Source organism: Gossypium arboreum, chromosome 9 (genome assembly GCF_025698485.1).
Source record: "Gossypium arboreum isolate Shixiya-1 chromosome 9, ASM2569848v2, whole genome shotgun sequence".
In the NCBI taxonomy this organism is placed as follows: Eukaryota; Viridiplantae; Streptophyta; class Magnoliopsida; order Malvales; family Malvaceae; genus Gossypium; species Gossypium arboreum.
Window position 1 is genome coordinate 7,733,566 of NC_069078.1, and position 18,540 is coordinate 7,752,105.

Sequence of the window (18,540 nt, forward strand, 5' to 3'; positions counted from 1 at the left end):
TGTACGCTGTCCTGTAGGCCTATAAAGCGTCATCTAGTCTTTTAGACCAGTCTCGTCGGTTCGGGCAAACTACCTTTTCCAATATGGCCTTGATTTCTTTATTTGCCATTTCAGCTTGTCCATTCATCTGCGGATGGTAAGCCGTTGCAACCTTGTGTTTCACCCCGTGCTTGTCTAGTAACCATTTTAACCACTTGTTCACAAAGTGGGACCCTTCATCACTAATGATGGCCCTCAGGGTTCCAAACCTCGTGAACACTTGTTTCTGCAAAAACTTCATCACAACCCTAGCATCATTTGTTGGATATGCCTCTGCCTCGACCCACTTGGACACATAATCTACTGCTACCAGTATATACTTGTGACGAAAAGACGAAGGAAAGGGCCCAAGAAAATCAATACCCCAAACATCGAATAATTCGACCTCAATGATGTTTGTTTGAGGCATCTCATTTCTGTTGGTGACATTTCCAACTCTTTGACATCGGTCACAACTCTTAATATGCATATGCATCCTTGAATAGTGTTGGCCAAAAGAATCCAGCTTGTAATACTTTGGCTACAGTACGAGTTCCTCCGAAATAACCCCCACTTGGGGCTGAGTGACAGTGGTATAGAATCTGCGGTATTTCTTCTTCTGTCACGCATCTCCTAATCATCTGATTTACACACTTTTTAAACAGGTATGGTTCCTCCTAGAAATAGTACTTCACATCGTGAAGAAACTTTCTCCTTTGTTGATATGTCTTATCATACGGCATTAAACCACAAGCTAAAAAGTTAGCAATATCAGCAAACCAAGGGGTATTATGGACATGACTTACCTTCAGTATATGTTCATCTGGAAATGTTTCTTAAATCGGTACAAGTGGAGAATTCCCTTCTTGCGGCTCTAATCTGGACAAGTGATCTGCTACTTGGTTTTCTACTCCCTTTCGATCTTGAATTTCCAAATCGAACTCTTGAAGTAGTAGTACCCATCGGATCAACCTCGGCTTAGCATCTTTCTTGGCAAGTAAATATTTAATTGCCGAGTAGTCTGTATAGACAGTTACCTCAGTACCTACAAGATAAGATCGAAACTTGTCGAAAGCAAATACGATAGCAAGTAACTCTTTTTCATATCAGTATAGTTTAACCGAGCTCTTGTCGATTTCGCTTGCATAGTAGATGGGATGAAAAACTTTGTTCCTTCGCTGGCCTATGACAGCTCCTATTGCGAAGTCACTTGCGTCACACATCAATTCAAATGGCAAGTCCCAGTCTAGTGTGACAATTATGGATGCCGTGACTAATCGATTCTTCAAGTTATTGAAAGCTTTTAAGCATTCCTCATTAAATTTGAATATCATGTCCTTCTCCAATAATTTGCATAAAGGTTTAACAACTTTGGAGAAGTCCTTGATAAATCTTCGATAGAACCCGGCGTGGCCCAAAAAGCTCCTAACACCCTTTACAAATGTTGGAGGTGGGAGTTTCTCAATAACTTCTACTTTTACTCTGTCTACCTCGATCCCATGTCTTGTTATCCGAAGCCCCAGAACGATACCTTCTCGTACCATAAAATGGCACTTTTCCCAGTTAAGTACTAGGTTCGTTTATTCGCATCGCCTAAGTACCTTAGCCAGATTGGCTAAGCAATCATCGTACGTATCTCCAAACACTGAAAAGTCATCCATGAAAACTTCCAAAAATTTCTCAACCATGTCAGTGAAAATAGACATCATACATCTTTGAAATGTAGCAGGTGCATTACATAAACCAAATGGCATACGTTTAAATGCAAATGTACCATACGAGCAGGTGAATGTGGTCTTATGTTGATCTTCCAGTGCTACCGAAATCTAGTTGTACCCCGAGTATCCATCGAGAAAACAGTAGTAATCTCGCCCCGCAAGTCTATCCAGCATCTGGTCTAAAAACGGCAAAGGGAAGTGATCCTTCCTAGTTGCCTTGTTCAGCTTTCGGTAATTGATGCAGATTCTCCATCCCGTAACTGTTCTAGTCGGTATCAACTCATTATTCTCGTTCTCTATGATCGTGATACCTCCTTTCTTTGGTACGCACTGGACTGGACTTACCCATGAACTGTCTGAGATGGGGTAAATGATACCCGTATCTAACCACCTGATAATCTCTTTTCTCACTACATCCTTCATGATGAGGTTCAGCCTTCGTTGTCCATCGATCATCCCTTTTTCACCATCTTCTAGGATGATCTTGTGCATGCATATAGATGGACTAATACCGCGAATATCGGCTATGGTCCATCCGATAGCCTTCTTAAATTATTTCAGAACTAAGATAAGTTTCTCTTCTTGCTCAGTAGTTAACTCTGCTGAAACAATCACAGGCAGAGTAGAAGCGTCACCTAAATAAACATATTTTAAATGAGAAGGTAATACCTTGAGTTCTAGTTTAGGTGGCTCCTCGATTGACGCTTTTGGCTATGTGTAATCTCTCTCCTCTAAATCCAAAGATTCAAAACGGGATTGTGGATAAAATCCCTTTTGATTAGCTTCTAACAAAGCTAAGTTTTCATCCTCCTCTTCATCACTCGGAGGGTCTGATGTCAAATTTCTTTCCAGAGGATCCTCAACAGAGTTGAGTTCCTTCTCCACTATTAAATCCTCTAAGTTGGATACTGCAAAACAATCATCTATTGTGTCAGGAAATCGCATTGACTTGAAAACATTAAATGTTACCTGATCATCCTGAAAGCGCATAGTAAGTTCGCCCTTCTGCACATCAATAAGTGTCATTCCGGTTACTAAAAATGGTCTCTCTAAGATAATTGGTACTTCTTTGTCTGCTTCAAAATCTAAAATTACAAAATCAGCAGGAAATATAAACTTATCTACACGTACCAATACATCCTCGAGTTTTCCTTCTGGATGTGCTAAAGATTGATCTGCTAGCTGAAGTGTAACCGTAGTAGGTCTAACTTCACTTATCCCCAACTTTTTAAATATCGACATAGGCATCAAGTTGATACTTGTGCCCAAGTCACATAGTGCCTTACCACAATAAGCTGCTCTAATGTTGCATAGTATGGTAAAACACCCAGGATCCTTCAGCTTAGGGGGTAATTTGTCTTGAAGATATGCACTGCATTTCTTCGTCAAAGCTACCGCCTCAAATTCTCCAAGTCTTCTCTTCTTGGACAGGATATCTTTCATGAATTTTATGTAATTTTGCATTTGTTCAAGTGCTTCAACCAACGGGATGTTGATATGAAGTTGCTTAAGTACGTCAAGGAACTTCTTGAATTGGACCTCCTGTTTTTGCTTCTAGAGTCTTTGAGGGTAAGGTGGTGAAGGTTTATATACTGGAGTTGGTACTGGTTGATTTGTCTTTGGCAGTAATTCTGCTGCTAACGGAGTGGTTGGCTAATCAGAATTGGCTGGTTTTGAGGTTACCTTTTCAGGTCTTGCAGGTTCTGGTTCTAGTGGAACTGGAACTTCAACATTCGGTTGAACTTCTTCTGAATCTTGAGCTTCAGCATGCTCCTTTTCAGCTTCAATGATATTGGGCTCTACCGTTTTTCCGCTCCTCAATGTTAGTGCTTTACAATGCTCCTTCCCTAGATTTCTCAGATTTTCTGTATCACTAGGTAAAGCACCTTGTGGACGGTTCCTAAGTTCAGTAGCAAGCTAGCCCACTTGATTCTCCAAATTCCTTAGAGTGGCGCCATTCTTCGCCATGTATGCCTTCAATAAATTCTCTAAGCTATTAGACGATTTAGCCTGAACTGGTTTCTGAACTTGCTGTGAAAAACTAGGCGACTGGGTTGGTCTAGGTTGGGCATAGTTGTTACTACCTCCAGCCCCTTGGTTACTCCAGGAAAGATTGGGGTGATTTCGCCATGATGGGTTGTTAAAGTTGGATTGCAGCCCTTGGCTTCCTCGGTTCTGGTTCTAATTACCTATATACTACATCGATTCTGGGTTTGATGGACATTCTTCAAACACATGTCTTTCCCCACAATAGACACAGGCTATATTCTCATATTGGTTAGGTGGTTGAGCTGCAAAACTGTTAGACTCATTAGTGGTAAGATTCTTTAACATTGAAGATATCAAAGATAACTAGGATGCAAGTAAAGTGAGAGCGTCCACTTCATGGATTCCAACAACTCGTCTTTCTAACATTGCTCAATTGGTTGGCCACTGATAATTGTTATTGGTGATCCTCTCGATGATTTCATAAGCCTTATTGTAAGACTTAGATAAGATAGCACCGTTAGCAGAAGCATCTACTACCATCCTTGTGTGAGCGTTGAGACCATTGTAAAATGTCTCAAGTTGGATGCAATGCGAAATTCCATGATGAGGGCACTTTCGTAATAACTTTTTGAATCTTTCCCATGCCTCATACAAGGATTCATCATCCATTTTTTGGAAATCAGTAATCTCATTTCTCAACTTAGCAATCTTACTAGGCGGGAAATACTTCACAAGAAATCTCTCTGCTAACTCTTGCCATGTAGAAATCGATCGTAATGCATCTTCGGGTACTCCAGCTAGCTTGAAAGAGTCGCTCACCTCCATAAACAGTCTTAAATGAAGATGAGGATCTTCAGTGGGCATTCCACTAAACTGGCCCACTGTCTGAAGCATCTGGAACATGACTGGCTTCAACTCGAATTATTGTGCCTCGATCTCGGGTCTTCTAATACTTGGATTAAGGTCATTAAAAACTGGCACGGCATATTGTCGTAAAGCTCTATCCCTATCATCAGCAATAAGGATAGGATTTTGAGCAAGGTTTGCTCCATTTCCTTGATTGATATTCTCGAAATTCATCTCTTCGGTCTTTCTCTGGTTCGCTTGTCTTCTTCGTTGGCGAAAGGTTCGTTCTATTTCAGGCCCACTGGGAGTAAGTCAATAATTCGGTCAATACTCATAAACACCTGAAATAATCAGAGAAGAATTAATTAAGTAAGTAAAATTGAACAGGAAAATAAAAGAACCAAAATGTATAAACAAATTCACAAATAGTGTTTTTTTTTTAAAAACAGTCCCCGGCAGCGGCGCTAAAAACTTGGAACAGTGGAAATGTGCAAGTGTACACAATCGTAACAAGTAATAAAGTGACAAGTAAATGTCGAGTTATCGTACCCACAGGGACTGTAAAAAGCAATATTTATGAAATTAATTAAAACACTTTGGTGAGGTAAAAATAATTTTGGTTTGAAAAGAGTGATTTATAAACTAAGATTTTAAAACTAAGCAAACAATTTAAATAAAATAAAAGAGTTCTAGTGCACGATTTCAATTAAGATTTAATCAAGATGATATAATTGTGTTGGATTAATTATACCTTTTTAACTTAGAAATATTAAATTCGTGCTTATGCTGTTATGAATAAATTCACGGCAACCCAGTAATTTGCTAACTTATGAATACATTTACTAAAAAAAATTCCATTTATCTCTTGAACATATCCTTGTGCCAATTCAACCAACTAAACAGATTCAATAAAGTAAACATGCTATCGCACATACATACTTATTGAATTAAATTATCTCTCGCATATTCCTATGTCGATTCAACCGATTAATTCAACTTAATAAACATGTAAAAGATTATGTGAAGTAACAAAGTAGCTATACCTTGAAACAATTTAATCACAACAATCTTGCAAGTTATGCAAGGCATATGTATCGCCAAATACAATGCTAATTTAATTTTCGTTACCTTAGAAAAATTAAACATGCATCGATTAAATCTTGAGTCCACTAATTGCAATTTCAATCCGTTTAAACAATTAATTCTTTAGTTATCTAAACAATTATAATGCCAGATAACCTAAGCATGATTTTACTTAATCAAGCATTTCACTGAGGCCTATAAAAGCATAAACACTATTTTAATAATTCAAGTAGGCAAAATATAATCAACCCAACACGAATTAAATTCAAGCTAAATTGATTAAAATAACCATTTCAACAACAATATTTTTCATAGATATGTTCATCATAAAACAACAAAATTAAAAAGAAAGAGAAAGAAAGCAAATCCAGTGTTTCTCTGTAGCTTGACTGTTGCTCCTTTCTTAGTCTCCATTGTCTTCGCCGAGCAAGGCTTCTATGAATCCTTTGATTGCTGCTCAAGATGGCTGAAGAACACCTCTTTCTCAAGAGAGGAAATCGGCACAAGAGGAAGGGAAAATGGGATGGAAAAATGGAGAGGAAACTTTGAAAGAAGTGAAGAGAGGATGAGAGAATGTTGTGGAATGAGGGATGTTGAGGATGCTTTGAAATGGGCAGCATAGGGTGGCTTTTATAGCTGAAGAGGACTGCTAAAATAGCAAATTCAGCAGCCAAGAGAGCCTCCCATGGTCGCCACACACATGGCAAGGTTGAAGCTTTCAACCTTGCTAAAAATAGGCTAGGGAAAATCTACAAAGCCTAAAATAAAGGGGGTTTGAGCATAATTTTGGAGGTTTTCAAGGGCCTTTTGCAAGCATATTTCATCGATTGATGATTTGGCTCAGCCAATGGACGGTTCTGGTCAGCCCTATTAGTGGCTGGTTCGGCTCACTTCATTCAGTTCAACTAGTGCAGTTCACTAGGCCCTTTCTTCATAATTAATTAAAATTAATTCATTTAACCTAAATTAAATAGGAAATAAATTAAAATTAATTTAATTATGAATTAATACACATTTCTGGACCGTCTTGGGCTGGAAATTAATTGGCCTCGATACTTCAAATTACTCTCGGTTTTGTTCTTCTCGCAGTGTTCACCGAGGCCTTTTTCTCCAATTGTGTAATTTTGTCAAAAATAACCAAATTTAATCAAAATTAACTATAAAATTAATTAAAATTCATAATGTTCATATTTTTAACATAAGTTAATTATTTTATAATATTTAATTTTTTGACAAGAATTTAATCAATTTGCATGAATTTAAGTAGAATTGGGTATGAAAAAGTATATAAATTTTGTGTTTCCACACCCCAAACTTAATTCATTGCTTGTCCCGAGTAATGCAAATTTTGAAAAGAATCTCTGAAACACCTTTGAAAAATTCCTTCAGAACAACATTTTTCCCAAAATTATGAACTTAAAATACTTATGCTCAAAGACAAGAAATCTGTTAGTTATGCTCCTTTCTTAGTCTCCATTGTCTTCGCCGAGCAAGGCTTCTATGAATCCTTTGATTGCTGCTCAAGATGGCTGAAGAACACCTCTTTCTCAAGATTAACTAATTATTTTTTGACAAGAATTTAACCGAATTAGCATGAATTTAAGTTGAATTGGGTATGAAAAAGTATATAAATTTTTGTGTTTCCAACCAACTAGGGGGTCTAGGTACACTTACCGACCCAACAGTAAGTCACAGTCGTCTCGGGCGACCCGTGCAACCTTAACAGTCAAACAGTAAAAATGGGCCCAAAGCCCATAATGTGGCCCATGTGGGCCCACAAGCCCGTGTGGCCCACAAAGCCCAAAAATGGCCTTGGTTGTGTAAGCTATACAGCCTGGCCCAATAATCTCCACATGTCTGTGTGGTTTACCCATATGGAGCCCACGAGCCCGTGAGGCCCATACAACCCATTTCAATCCAATATGGCCTGCAACGGCCTAAGCCCATAAAATCGCTCATGGTGGCCTCTACGATCAAACGCCCAAGTTTTTACACATTCAGGTTACTACATGAGCGAGCACACACTCGTGTAGCGTCAACGGTCACCTATTTCAGCTTTTACCGATTTACGATTATGGCAGTGTTTTTACACACCTGATTTGATCTTTGATATGCAACACTCCCGAGATAACCCACACCTAAAACAAATGGAAATTCCATGCCCAAAATTAGTCACACTTAAAACTAGCACCAATAACAACAACAACCGAACTTCAGTTATGTTGCCTACCCCTACTGCTCCAAAAGATACGATTCCGCTGGCAAACCGAGTCCGATGCAATTTGATGCTGTCAAATCAAAATTTGACATAACAAAGGATTTGGAACTTAACATAATTAACAAATGAAATATTCCAAATCAATTGGGACATAATTTTCCCCCTTACCAAAAGACTTACCAACCGAAAACAGTCCACTTGAACAGAAGTAACCAACGCCAACTTTTCCCCCTTTTTAGAGAAAAGCCAAAAGGCAGGAGAGGGGAAGAGAAAAAGTATTCGGCAACCAGAAAAAAAGAGAAAAAAATTGAGAGGGAGAAAATAAAGAGAGAGTATTCAGCCAAAGCAAAACGATTGAAACCTCACTAATGGGTGAAGCTAGGAAATAAATCGAGACAGTAGCAAAACTCAATATGCGGCAATGGGAGAAGGGAAAGAAAAACAGTAATGAGACTGCAACTGGATGATAATGACGGCAACAAGATGGACCAAGAAGGGAAGGGAACAGTTAAGATATGGCTAGGGGACAACAACCAAACCAATGGCACAATCGGCAGAAAGAAAAGGGCTTGAGGAAGAGAGAAGAGGGGAGGAGGGGAAAAGAAATGAAAATGGTAGCAAAAGAATTTGGCAAGGGAAAGAATAGGTGACCGAATGTTAAGGGAACAAGAGCCAAAACAAAATTTTGAGGGAGAATCCCAATTCGGCACCAGTACTCCCTCCATCCCTTGATCCACTCCTCAAATTTCTCCTCCACTCTCTCAACCATCCAATTTGAATCCCTTTCAAACTCCTCAAATTTCTCCAACCGATCACTATCCACATCCCAACATTCCCTTCTACAATCCCTCCATGACCAATTCAAACTCCACTCCGCTCAGTAATGTTTCAGTCAACCTCAACTACCTACACGGCAAGTGTAGCAAAATAAAACACTCCACTGCTCAAAGTAGGATTCGAACCTCAGACCTCAAGTAACCATAGCACGCCACTTATCCCTTAGACCATCAAGCCCTTTCTGTCATGTTATATCCATTTTTATTTAAAAGCCTACTGCCTAGAGACAGTGCTTATTCCTTTAAAAAAACAAAACTTCTTGCACCTGCCCAGGCTTGAATGCAAGACTTCTCAGACACTCCCAGAACACATAACCACTGAAGCAAACAGATTTTTGTGCTACTTTCTTGCACAACTAAATATTTATGAGTAGTTTCCTAACTGTACCCCTACTCAAAACCTAATACTTCTAGGCCCAAAATTCGGGGTGTTACACATGTACCCTTCGAAGTAACCTCACACGCCCGTGTGTCAGGTCGTGTGCTAAGCCATGTAACAACCTGACTTGTAACCCTTTGAAAACTACAGGGAACACACGGCCGTGTCACCTGGTCGTGTGTCACATACGGTTGAGACACATGCCCGTGTTTCTACTTGTGTGGACGAAAATAGGTCATTTTACAAGCCATTTTTCTCACCCAATTTGGCATGAACCTCACTCAACATTATGCATATAACAAGCCACAATAAAGTACCAAAACCATCTTATACAAATGGTATGTTCACATACAACCAATATGCCCTCAGGCACCTCAAATAACAATTTAAAAACATGACTAACCATGTGTTCAATATAACCAATTGATCAACTAACATATATGCATATTTGCACCAAAACTTACCATGTAGATCAATTATCAAAACATACCATTTGGTACCAATTATACTACTTAATCACTAGCATCAAATGACCATATAAATTATTTCCACCAAAACACCAATTTACCATAATTACATCCTATCACATAGCACATATTCACTATGCATATTCATACCACAATTTTCATCTTCCATAATTCAACCATACCAGGTTATTCATCAATTATTAGAGAGAAAATATTTACATACCATATACTAGACTTATACTATCATCAAAGTGCCAAAACACTAGCCAAACAAATGGCCAAATTACCAACAAAGCATATAGGCCAACATTAGCCAAAATAACTTATACATGCCATTATAACCAAAATTAAACCAACCGAAAGTACCAAAAGAGCCGATGGATAGTGTGATATAGCTGCGACAAGCTTCCAACCCAAACAAACTTCCGATTCACTAAAAACACAGAAAATATACTGAGTAAGCATTTAAGCTTAGTAAGTTCATATAACATAGAATTTAACTTACCATTTAGTCATAATTTAGGTAAGTAAACAAAGCATATCCTAACACATATTAGCCCAATGCCTCAGCACATATATATCAACCATGTTAGTCATGTAAACACATATATAAACCAAGTCTTGAATAAGCTCAACAATTAATCAAATTCCATATACATGTATCTTCCATTTCATATACCTATATACCATGAAATGTCATTTTCCATGTAATTCATATTTATACCTGTAATAGTTCGTATCGAACTCATGTCAAATCGTATTAGAATGTTGTCAGTTGAACCATTTAGAATATCATTGGATACTCGGGATAGCTCACACATAGTGTGCTAAACTGTAATTCGTCAATTCCTGTACATTTATGCTTATATGAGCTATGAATCAATATGCTTTCATGAGCTATAAATTGTAAGCTCATACGAGCTAAAATCGGTAATCCCTAATGACATGTCATTTGTATCCTACGAATTCTTAAGGTTCAAACTGGACTCGATAATCGTCGTACGTTGTTGGATATGCGATTGATATTTATACATGGAAATTATACAATTCACATACATATAATTCAATTAAAACATATAAATACTCAATTTAATTATACAAACTTACCTCGACGAGTGTACGTAGATATGGAGACGATTAATCTAATATTTTCTCTTTGTCTCGATCTAACTCCGTACGAGGTCTGATTGGATCTATACGGATAATTTTAACTCAATTTAATATATTTCTCATTCAAATTAGTCCAACAAATATTTTGACAAAATTATCATTTTACCCTTATACTTTTAATTTCTTTGCAATTTATTCCCTAGGCTCGGAAAACCAAATTCATGCAATTTAACCGTTACCCAAGCCTAGCCGATTTATATACATACTAATAGCAGCCCATATATTTTGCAAATTCATAAAATTTACCACGAATTTATCACATTTTTCAATTTAGCCCATAATCAATAATTTCATCAAAAATTCCTTTACAAAAGTTGTTTATCTAACAACAAGCATTCATTTTCTATCATTAAACATCAAAGCTTAAGCATATAAATCAATGGAAAAATCCTAATAGTTTAACAGTTTCACAAATTAGTCCTTGGGCTAGCTAGATTAAGCTACAATGATCCCGAAAACATAGAAATCATTAAAAATGGGACAAAAATGCATACTTAATTGAAGACTAGTATTTAAATAGTAGACTAGTCATCTCTCCAAATGAAATTGTAGACGACATAATAATCTTTCTTAATATTTGAATCAAATGCTTACTTTGATTCCTTTACGAGATTACAGACTCATTTAGATTATCTACTGAAGTAAGTTGTCTTTCTCACAATGTAAACATTCTTTACAATGCCACTTATCTTCAGTTTAAACTTTAGACAATCAATGAGCTAATATTTTCTTGTCACAATTTTGCTAGATATGTAAAATATAAAAGACATAAATACAAAAGATATAATAGTGGAATGTGGAATTAACTTTATTTATTCATCGTTCAAATAAATAGAAAATAGTTAATATTTACTACATTATGGGCACATTTCCAACACATAATTGATTCGGTGCTTCGCATACATAATAAACACATTACACACTCATTAATTTCAGCCTTAGTCATATTCAAACCATAGCAAAATCACATATTTACAGTCTCATTTTCTCAATATCGAAGTCTAACTAGCTTTGCTGAAATAAGAGTTTCCTCGTCAAATCCTTGTTCCTAAACCTCAAATATGTTTCTAAACATCCTAATTATCATTTAATTATAGATCTAAACCATCAGTTTCATTTAATTAATCAAATTTTACTTTTTCGAAAAATCAAGCTCTCATGAACATTTAAAACAGGGAAAACATTTTATTCTTAAATATTTGTTAACGATCCATTAAATTTAGTTGAAATGCCTTTTAATCAATTCAAAATAAGTTAGAAATCAATCAAAAATAGCATGTTAACTCATTAATTCGAGATTCACCATTTCTGAATGAAAATTTGGTTTAAAAACTCTAAATATTAAGAAATCTCAACATACTCAATTAAATTTCAAATGAAAGAAACAACAACCTTTATTTGATCATAATAAGTCAAAATGTTACCTCAATTTGAAGAAATCACCAAGTTATCAAGCTCATTCAAAGATGAATGTTTGAAGAACAATAATGAATTTGATGAGGATTTTGTGATATTTCTTTAAAATTGGAAGGTGTTTAGGTGTTTGGGAAGCTAGAAAATCATTAGGGATGAGTTGATTTCGAGAGAAAATCTCAAATGTAGATTTGGGGAAAATTTTTAGTGAGAGACCAAATGAGAGAGAATGGGATAATGGGGTGTTTAAATAAGCAACTGATTTTTAAAAATTGGGTTATTGCCTTTTTTGCCCCTTCCAGGTCTTTCTCTGTTTCAAATAGGTCCTTATTTAAAATTAAAGATTATTTCCTTAATTATTTTCAAATCTGGTTTCATTTTTAAAATTTGTTTTAATTTAACTAATTATGAAGCGCCTAATTTTAATTTCCTCCCATAAATTTTTAATTATGATTATTGTTTTAATATTTTATTTAATTATTAACTACGATCCTAATTCCAATATCCGACTCAAACCCTCTATTACTAACCCGATTTTTGGGATGTTACAAATTCGAAGCATTTGAAGAGAGGGATTGGGTTGAATGATTCTTTTGGTTTTTGTGGATAGGCCTCTGAAGATATCTTACACATCATTCGTGATTGTCCTACAGGTAAGGATATATGGTCTCGTATAATACCAACAGATAAGTTTAATGTTTTTTTTCTCTAGGGGTTTGCATGAGTGGTTAGCTGCCAACTTATAGAATAAACTTAGAATGCAATTAGAAGGGGTGGATTGCCAATGTTTCTTTGGAATGGTTGCCTGGCTTATTTGAAAGAATCGTAACTTATTTGTTTTTTTAGAGAATAACGTGGAGTTTCAAGAAGTTGGTTAAAGTTTCATACAGTTGGGCTAAACAATATACCTTATACCATAAGGTAAATGTATCTAAATGGTAAGTTTCAGACTCAATCCCACCTTTATCTGAGAATTGGATTCAATTGAATACAGATGGTGTAGTAAAAGAGGATTCTGGGTTTACCACGATTGGAGGGTCTTACGAGACAGACACGAAAGTTGGATTCTTGGCTATAATCGATTTTTGGGAATCTATTCTATCTTGATGCGGAATTATGGGGTATTTGGAATGGTTTGATGATGATTACACTCGATAGAGGATTCAACAGATTGATAATTTTTCAGACAATCAAGAGGCAGTACAAGCTCTACAAAGCAATTCTACAAAAGGTTCAAATTTCGCTTTAGTAAAAAGAATCCAACTGTTATTGGCTAAAATGGTGCATTGGTCGATTCATCGTGTCTCCAGAGAATACAACAAAGATGTTGATAGGCTAGCAAAAATGACTATTGGCAACAATGGTGGCCATCAATTTTTTAAAACGCCTCCCAAGAGGCTTAGGTATATCTTTTAAGTAGTTCTTTATAATGTTTTTCCTTTAAAAAGAACATGTTATATTTTTATTGAAGTTAGTATGATTCAATTATATATTATGGTGTCTTAATTTTTTATTTTATTTACATATGTAAATAAACTAATAAAATTAATTTTGGATAAAATACTCTTGGATTTATCTCTTCTTCTTTTTTTCCTTTTCTTCAATTAATTTAAATTATCTTATATTCTACACTATAGTAATAGTGGGTAATGTAATATTTTATAATGGGCAACACTAAGGTATATTTTTTTTCCGAAAGGCTAAGCTAATTATTAAATCATTACTTTTGCTCATTTCAACTTTTTATAAGAGATAATTTAAATTTAAATTCATTAAATATTTATAAATTATATATAAAAATATCACCTCTGAATTAAAATATCTAAAGACTTCGTAGATAAATTAAGTCATTATAAAAAAAAATCAAATGTGTTGTATATACTATTTAGGATTTAAACAATTTTTGGGTTTATATTAACAATGTATTTATCTCAAGCTTTACATTTTACATTTGAATTCAATTTATCATTACATTTGATAATTATAACATATTTGATAATTTACTATTTATAATATTTAAAATTATTAATCTCAAACTTTAAATTTGATTGAAGCAGAAAAAGCTTTAAAATTGAAATATAATCATTTTATAAAATATGAAATCAATAAAAAAAGCTTTATATTAAACTATTATAAGATCAATCTCGTAACACGGATTATATTCCAAGTATAATATAAAATCAATTCAATATAGATGTACTCATGAGTCAGGCCGAGTCCAAGCAAAGTATTTAGATTAAATTTCCAACCTTGGGTCTAACTTCGCTCAAAAATGGGCTTATTTTTTGTCTAAGTCCAAACCAATTTAAGAAAGGTAAATTTGGGCTCTAACCTAGTTCGCCCATATTTGATTTTTATATTATTTTTATTTAAAAATTTTAAATATATATATATATAATACACTAAATGCACAAAAAGTGTTAAAATAAAAGTTTTCTAACACATTAAAATATATTAAAAAGTATTTATATTAAAAAACACTACTATAAATTTAATAAATATTTTATTACATTAAAAAATATAATAAATATTTTATTGTGTTAAATATAATTTTAAAAGTTTATATTTTGGGTTAGGTTATTTAGTTGGATAAATGTGTTTTTAAGTTTTGAGTAATGGGTTTAATTGATATTGAGTTAGTGATTTAATATAAATATATAATTATTATTTAACACATATGATTATAATGTATTATATTCGGTTAGGCCGAGATCATGCCAAAATTCTTGTCCAAGGCTCGACCCATATAGAAAACGGATCTTAAATTTTACCCAAGCCTATTTTTCGAGCCTTGTATTTTATCCAAATCCTCTCATATTTTAAGCGGGTCCGAGTGGGTGACCTGACCCATGAGTAGGTCTAACTCCACATAGAATCTTTAGAATTAATAGGTTAATTTAAGTATTTAAAAGTTAATAGGGATACTTTTGGTATTTTTAAAATAGTTAATTAGATTTGTATCATTTTCTAAAGTTTATTAAAATTGTCATTGTATAAATTATTTAAATTTGTTCGCATATAATTAATTTAATAATTGTTACAAATAATCTATAAATTTCCAAAATCTAATTCATAAATATTATGATAGAAGATTATATTTTTATTAAAATTAATATCGATAAAATATTATGATGCTAAATATATAATAATGTCTTTAACGTTATATATTTTTTATGAGTGTAGCATCACGATTTTTAGTCTTTATTTTTTATACAATGTCTAAAACTACTCATAACCCTTTCTCAATTCTTAATTAAGAGGATAATGTGCTTCAGCAAATTCAAAACCACATCCTCTTGTACCGGCAACAATGTCGATACCAACTAATTGACTAATATTTTTAGAAATGGAAACAAATGAAAAGATTATAAATTTAAAGATTTTCTTTCCTAAAACAATAAAATAAAATTTAATTATTTAAAAAATGATTTTCTATAACTACTATTTTGATTCTATTTTTTTAAATATATAAAAAATTAACAATGTGATAATCAAAATTAATTTTTGGCAAAATAAAATTTTGAGATTTTGATTAGTTAATCTAATATATCTTAAATTTTGATATATTCCCAGCTTCTAAAAGAGTTTATACAGGTAAATTAAACTTTTTATTATTTTTTAAATTAAGTACTTTTTGGTCAAATTTTGCTATTAGACCTTGTATTTTGTGTAAGTTATGGATTTAGTACATGTACTTTAATTTGGCCATTTTCAGTCTCGTACTTTTAGAATCTGAAAATTTTGGTTCAAACCAAATGATAACTATTAAATTCATTAAGTTAAGTTTTGTTATTTTTAAAATGTGTCAAACATATCATCACATGTGCAATGCTATGTCTATTTTTATTTTCACATATTACTCACAAAAAAATTAGTTAATAGATTTAACAACTGTCGTTTGCTTTAAGACTAAAATTTTGAAATTCAAAAAATATAACCACTAAGAATAGTCTAATTAGTGAACGTGGACTAAATCTATAACTTTTCATATAATACAGGACTAATAACATCAATTAACCAAATAGATTTAACTATTATCATTGGGTCAAGACTAAAATTTCAAAATTCAAAAAGTATAGGGACTAAAATTGATCAAATTAAATTATAGGTACTAAATCCATAATTTACACAAAGTAAAGGGTCTAAAAGCATGATTTGACTTTTTTCGTTTTCAACTATTCTCCAACCCTTATTAATGTTTATTTTTATATGTTTTTCTCAATATTTAAATACTTTAATTCTTATTTATCACAATTAAAATTTTAGATATCATTATTTATAATATATTTTCACACCCTTTTAGTAAATATAGATTCTGGATAACTTTTAATTATAAAATTTTACATTTGATTACTTTTTTCCGAAATTTGGTAATAATAATAAATATTTTATTATGTTATATTTAAAATTTATTGTTAAATTTTATTTTAATTAATTTTTAAATAGTATTTTATTATTTATTAATTGTTTCTTATAATATTTTAACTTTTCTGTAAGTTACAATTATGTTTTAATATTGCTTTCATTGTTTCTTATAACGTTAGCTACTAAAATAACTTTTTAAAATTTAAAAATATTAAAAATAAAAAATTTTAAATTATCAAAAGTATAAAAATATTTAAAAATATTATTGTCAAAGAAATTAAGGAAAACTCTCAGCCCAAGAAAGCTTCATTTGATAAACCTAAAACTCTAGTAGACCAATCATCAAAGCTTGGTTTTTGTTATATCTGATTGTTCATGATTCTGTCTCTTTTGCCATTGATGGGCTCAATTCCACCCCTGTATAAATATATGTTGTATTTTTGTTTTTAATTGTTTTGGAAATGAATTATTATAATTATTATATATTGGTATAATTTCATATATTGTCCCTTGTACTTTAGCAAAATTTTCAATGTGGTACCTAAAGTTTCTAAATGTTCAATGTGCCATTGTACTTTGCTTCTGTCTTCCAAAAAGGTACTTGAGTCTAACGATGTTAATGCATGAGCTGTTAGGACATGTGAACCACTCTTATCATGCCACATGTCATATTTTTGCAAAAAAAACTTACCCTTTTTTTTATATTTAATTCAGAGTCAGGATGATTTTGAAATCTCCTGTTCTGATTTGAAATCAGAACAGGAGATTTCAAAATCATCCTGACTCTGTCTTACACAAATTTAAATATCTCTTAATATAAAATTCTTTTGCTTACAAAGTTTTCTTTATATGAAACTAGACTTAATAGGCTTTAATTTCATATTTAATTCAACCTCTAATTCAATTTTCACAATTTTTGGTGGATTTTAAAAGTCAGACTACAACTATTATGTAAGACTGTTTTAGTGCAAAATATTAATGACTAAGTTTATAACACCTTTATTTCCTTTCACTACAATATTTCTTATCACTCCCTTTTATTTTCCTTCACTATCATATTATGAACAAAGTTCCTCATGTAAGAAAACTCTACTTTAACATTACAAATACCTATTACATAATATATCATATATCCTTAATTAATATACCATATGACACATCAATATGCATATTTTTCCTTACCATACAAAGCTTCATACGGAGCCATTTTAATACTGGACTGATAACTGTTATTGTAAGCAAATTCAATCAAAGGTAGATACCTCTCCCAATTACCTTCAAACTCTAATATACAACATCGGAGCATATCTTCCAATACTTGAATTACACGCTCAGATTAACCATCTGTCTGAGGATGAAATGCAGTGCTAAAATACAACTGGGTATCCAAGGCTTTTATTGCTAAGTCAAGGGACTTTGAAACAATTTTACCCCTTTTTTCAATTAAAAAAGGCTTCAAACTTTTTAAAAAAACAATTAAGCCCTACTTATTTTTTGCACTCATTATAAAAATTAAGCTTCAAACTTTTCAAAATGTATCAAAAAGACCGTCAAACTTTTTTAAAAAAAGCAATTAAACCTCTGCTTTTATTGAAAATTAGAAAAATTATAAAATTTGTAATCAATAAAAGCTATAAATTATTAAATTTTAATAAAATTCAAATATTAAAAATTATAAAAATATATAAATCGTAAATAAATATAAAAAATTATAAAATTTTATAAAAATCGTACAAATTTATAAAATGTATAGAAATATAAAAATTATAAGATTTTATAAAGTCATAAGAAAGTTATACAAAATGTAAAGAAATATAAATTTTATAAAAAATTTATAAAAATTATCGCATCGAAAGAAGCATTTTTAATTTTTATTTTTTTATCATTTTTCGTCACATTTCATATTGTGTTGCTATACGTGATGGATTTAATTTAAAAAACTAAGGGTTATTAATTTTTATTTTAATAAAATTTTTATGATTTTATATTTTTATTAAAATTTAATAATTTATCTAAATTTTATTTTTATAATTTTTTC

General features: G+C 32.6%; 1 non-coding gene across 1 annotated transcript; it reads left to right on the plus strand.

The window, feature by feature from the left end:
- The first annotated feature begins 4,320 nt into the window (after positions 1 to 4,320).
- LOC128281353 (small nucleolar RNA R71) lies at positions 4,321 to 4,427 on the plus strand. The gene has a single exon (XR_008271561.1). It is a non-coding gene; the product is annotated as a small nucleolar RNA R71 (small nucleolar RNA).
- The last annotated feature ends 14,113 nt before the right edge of the window (positions 4,428 to 18,540 follow it).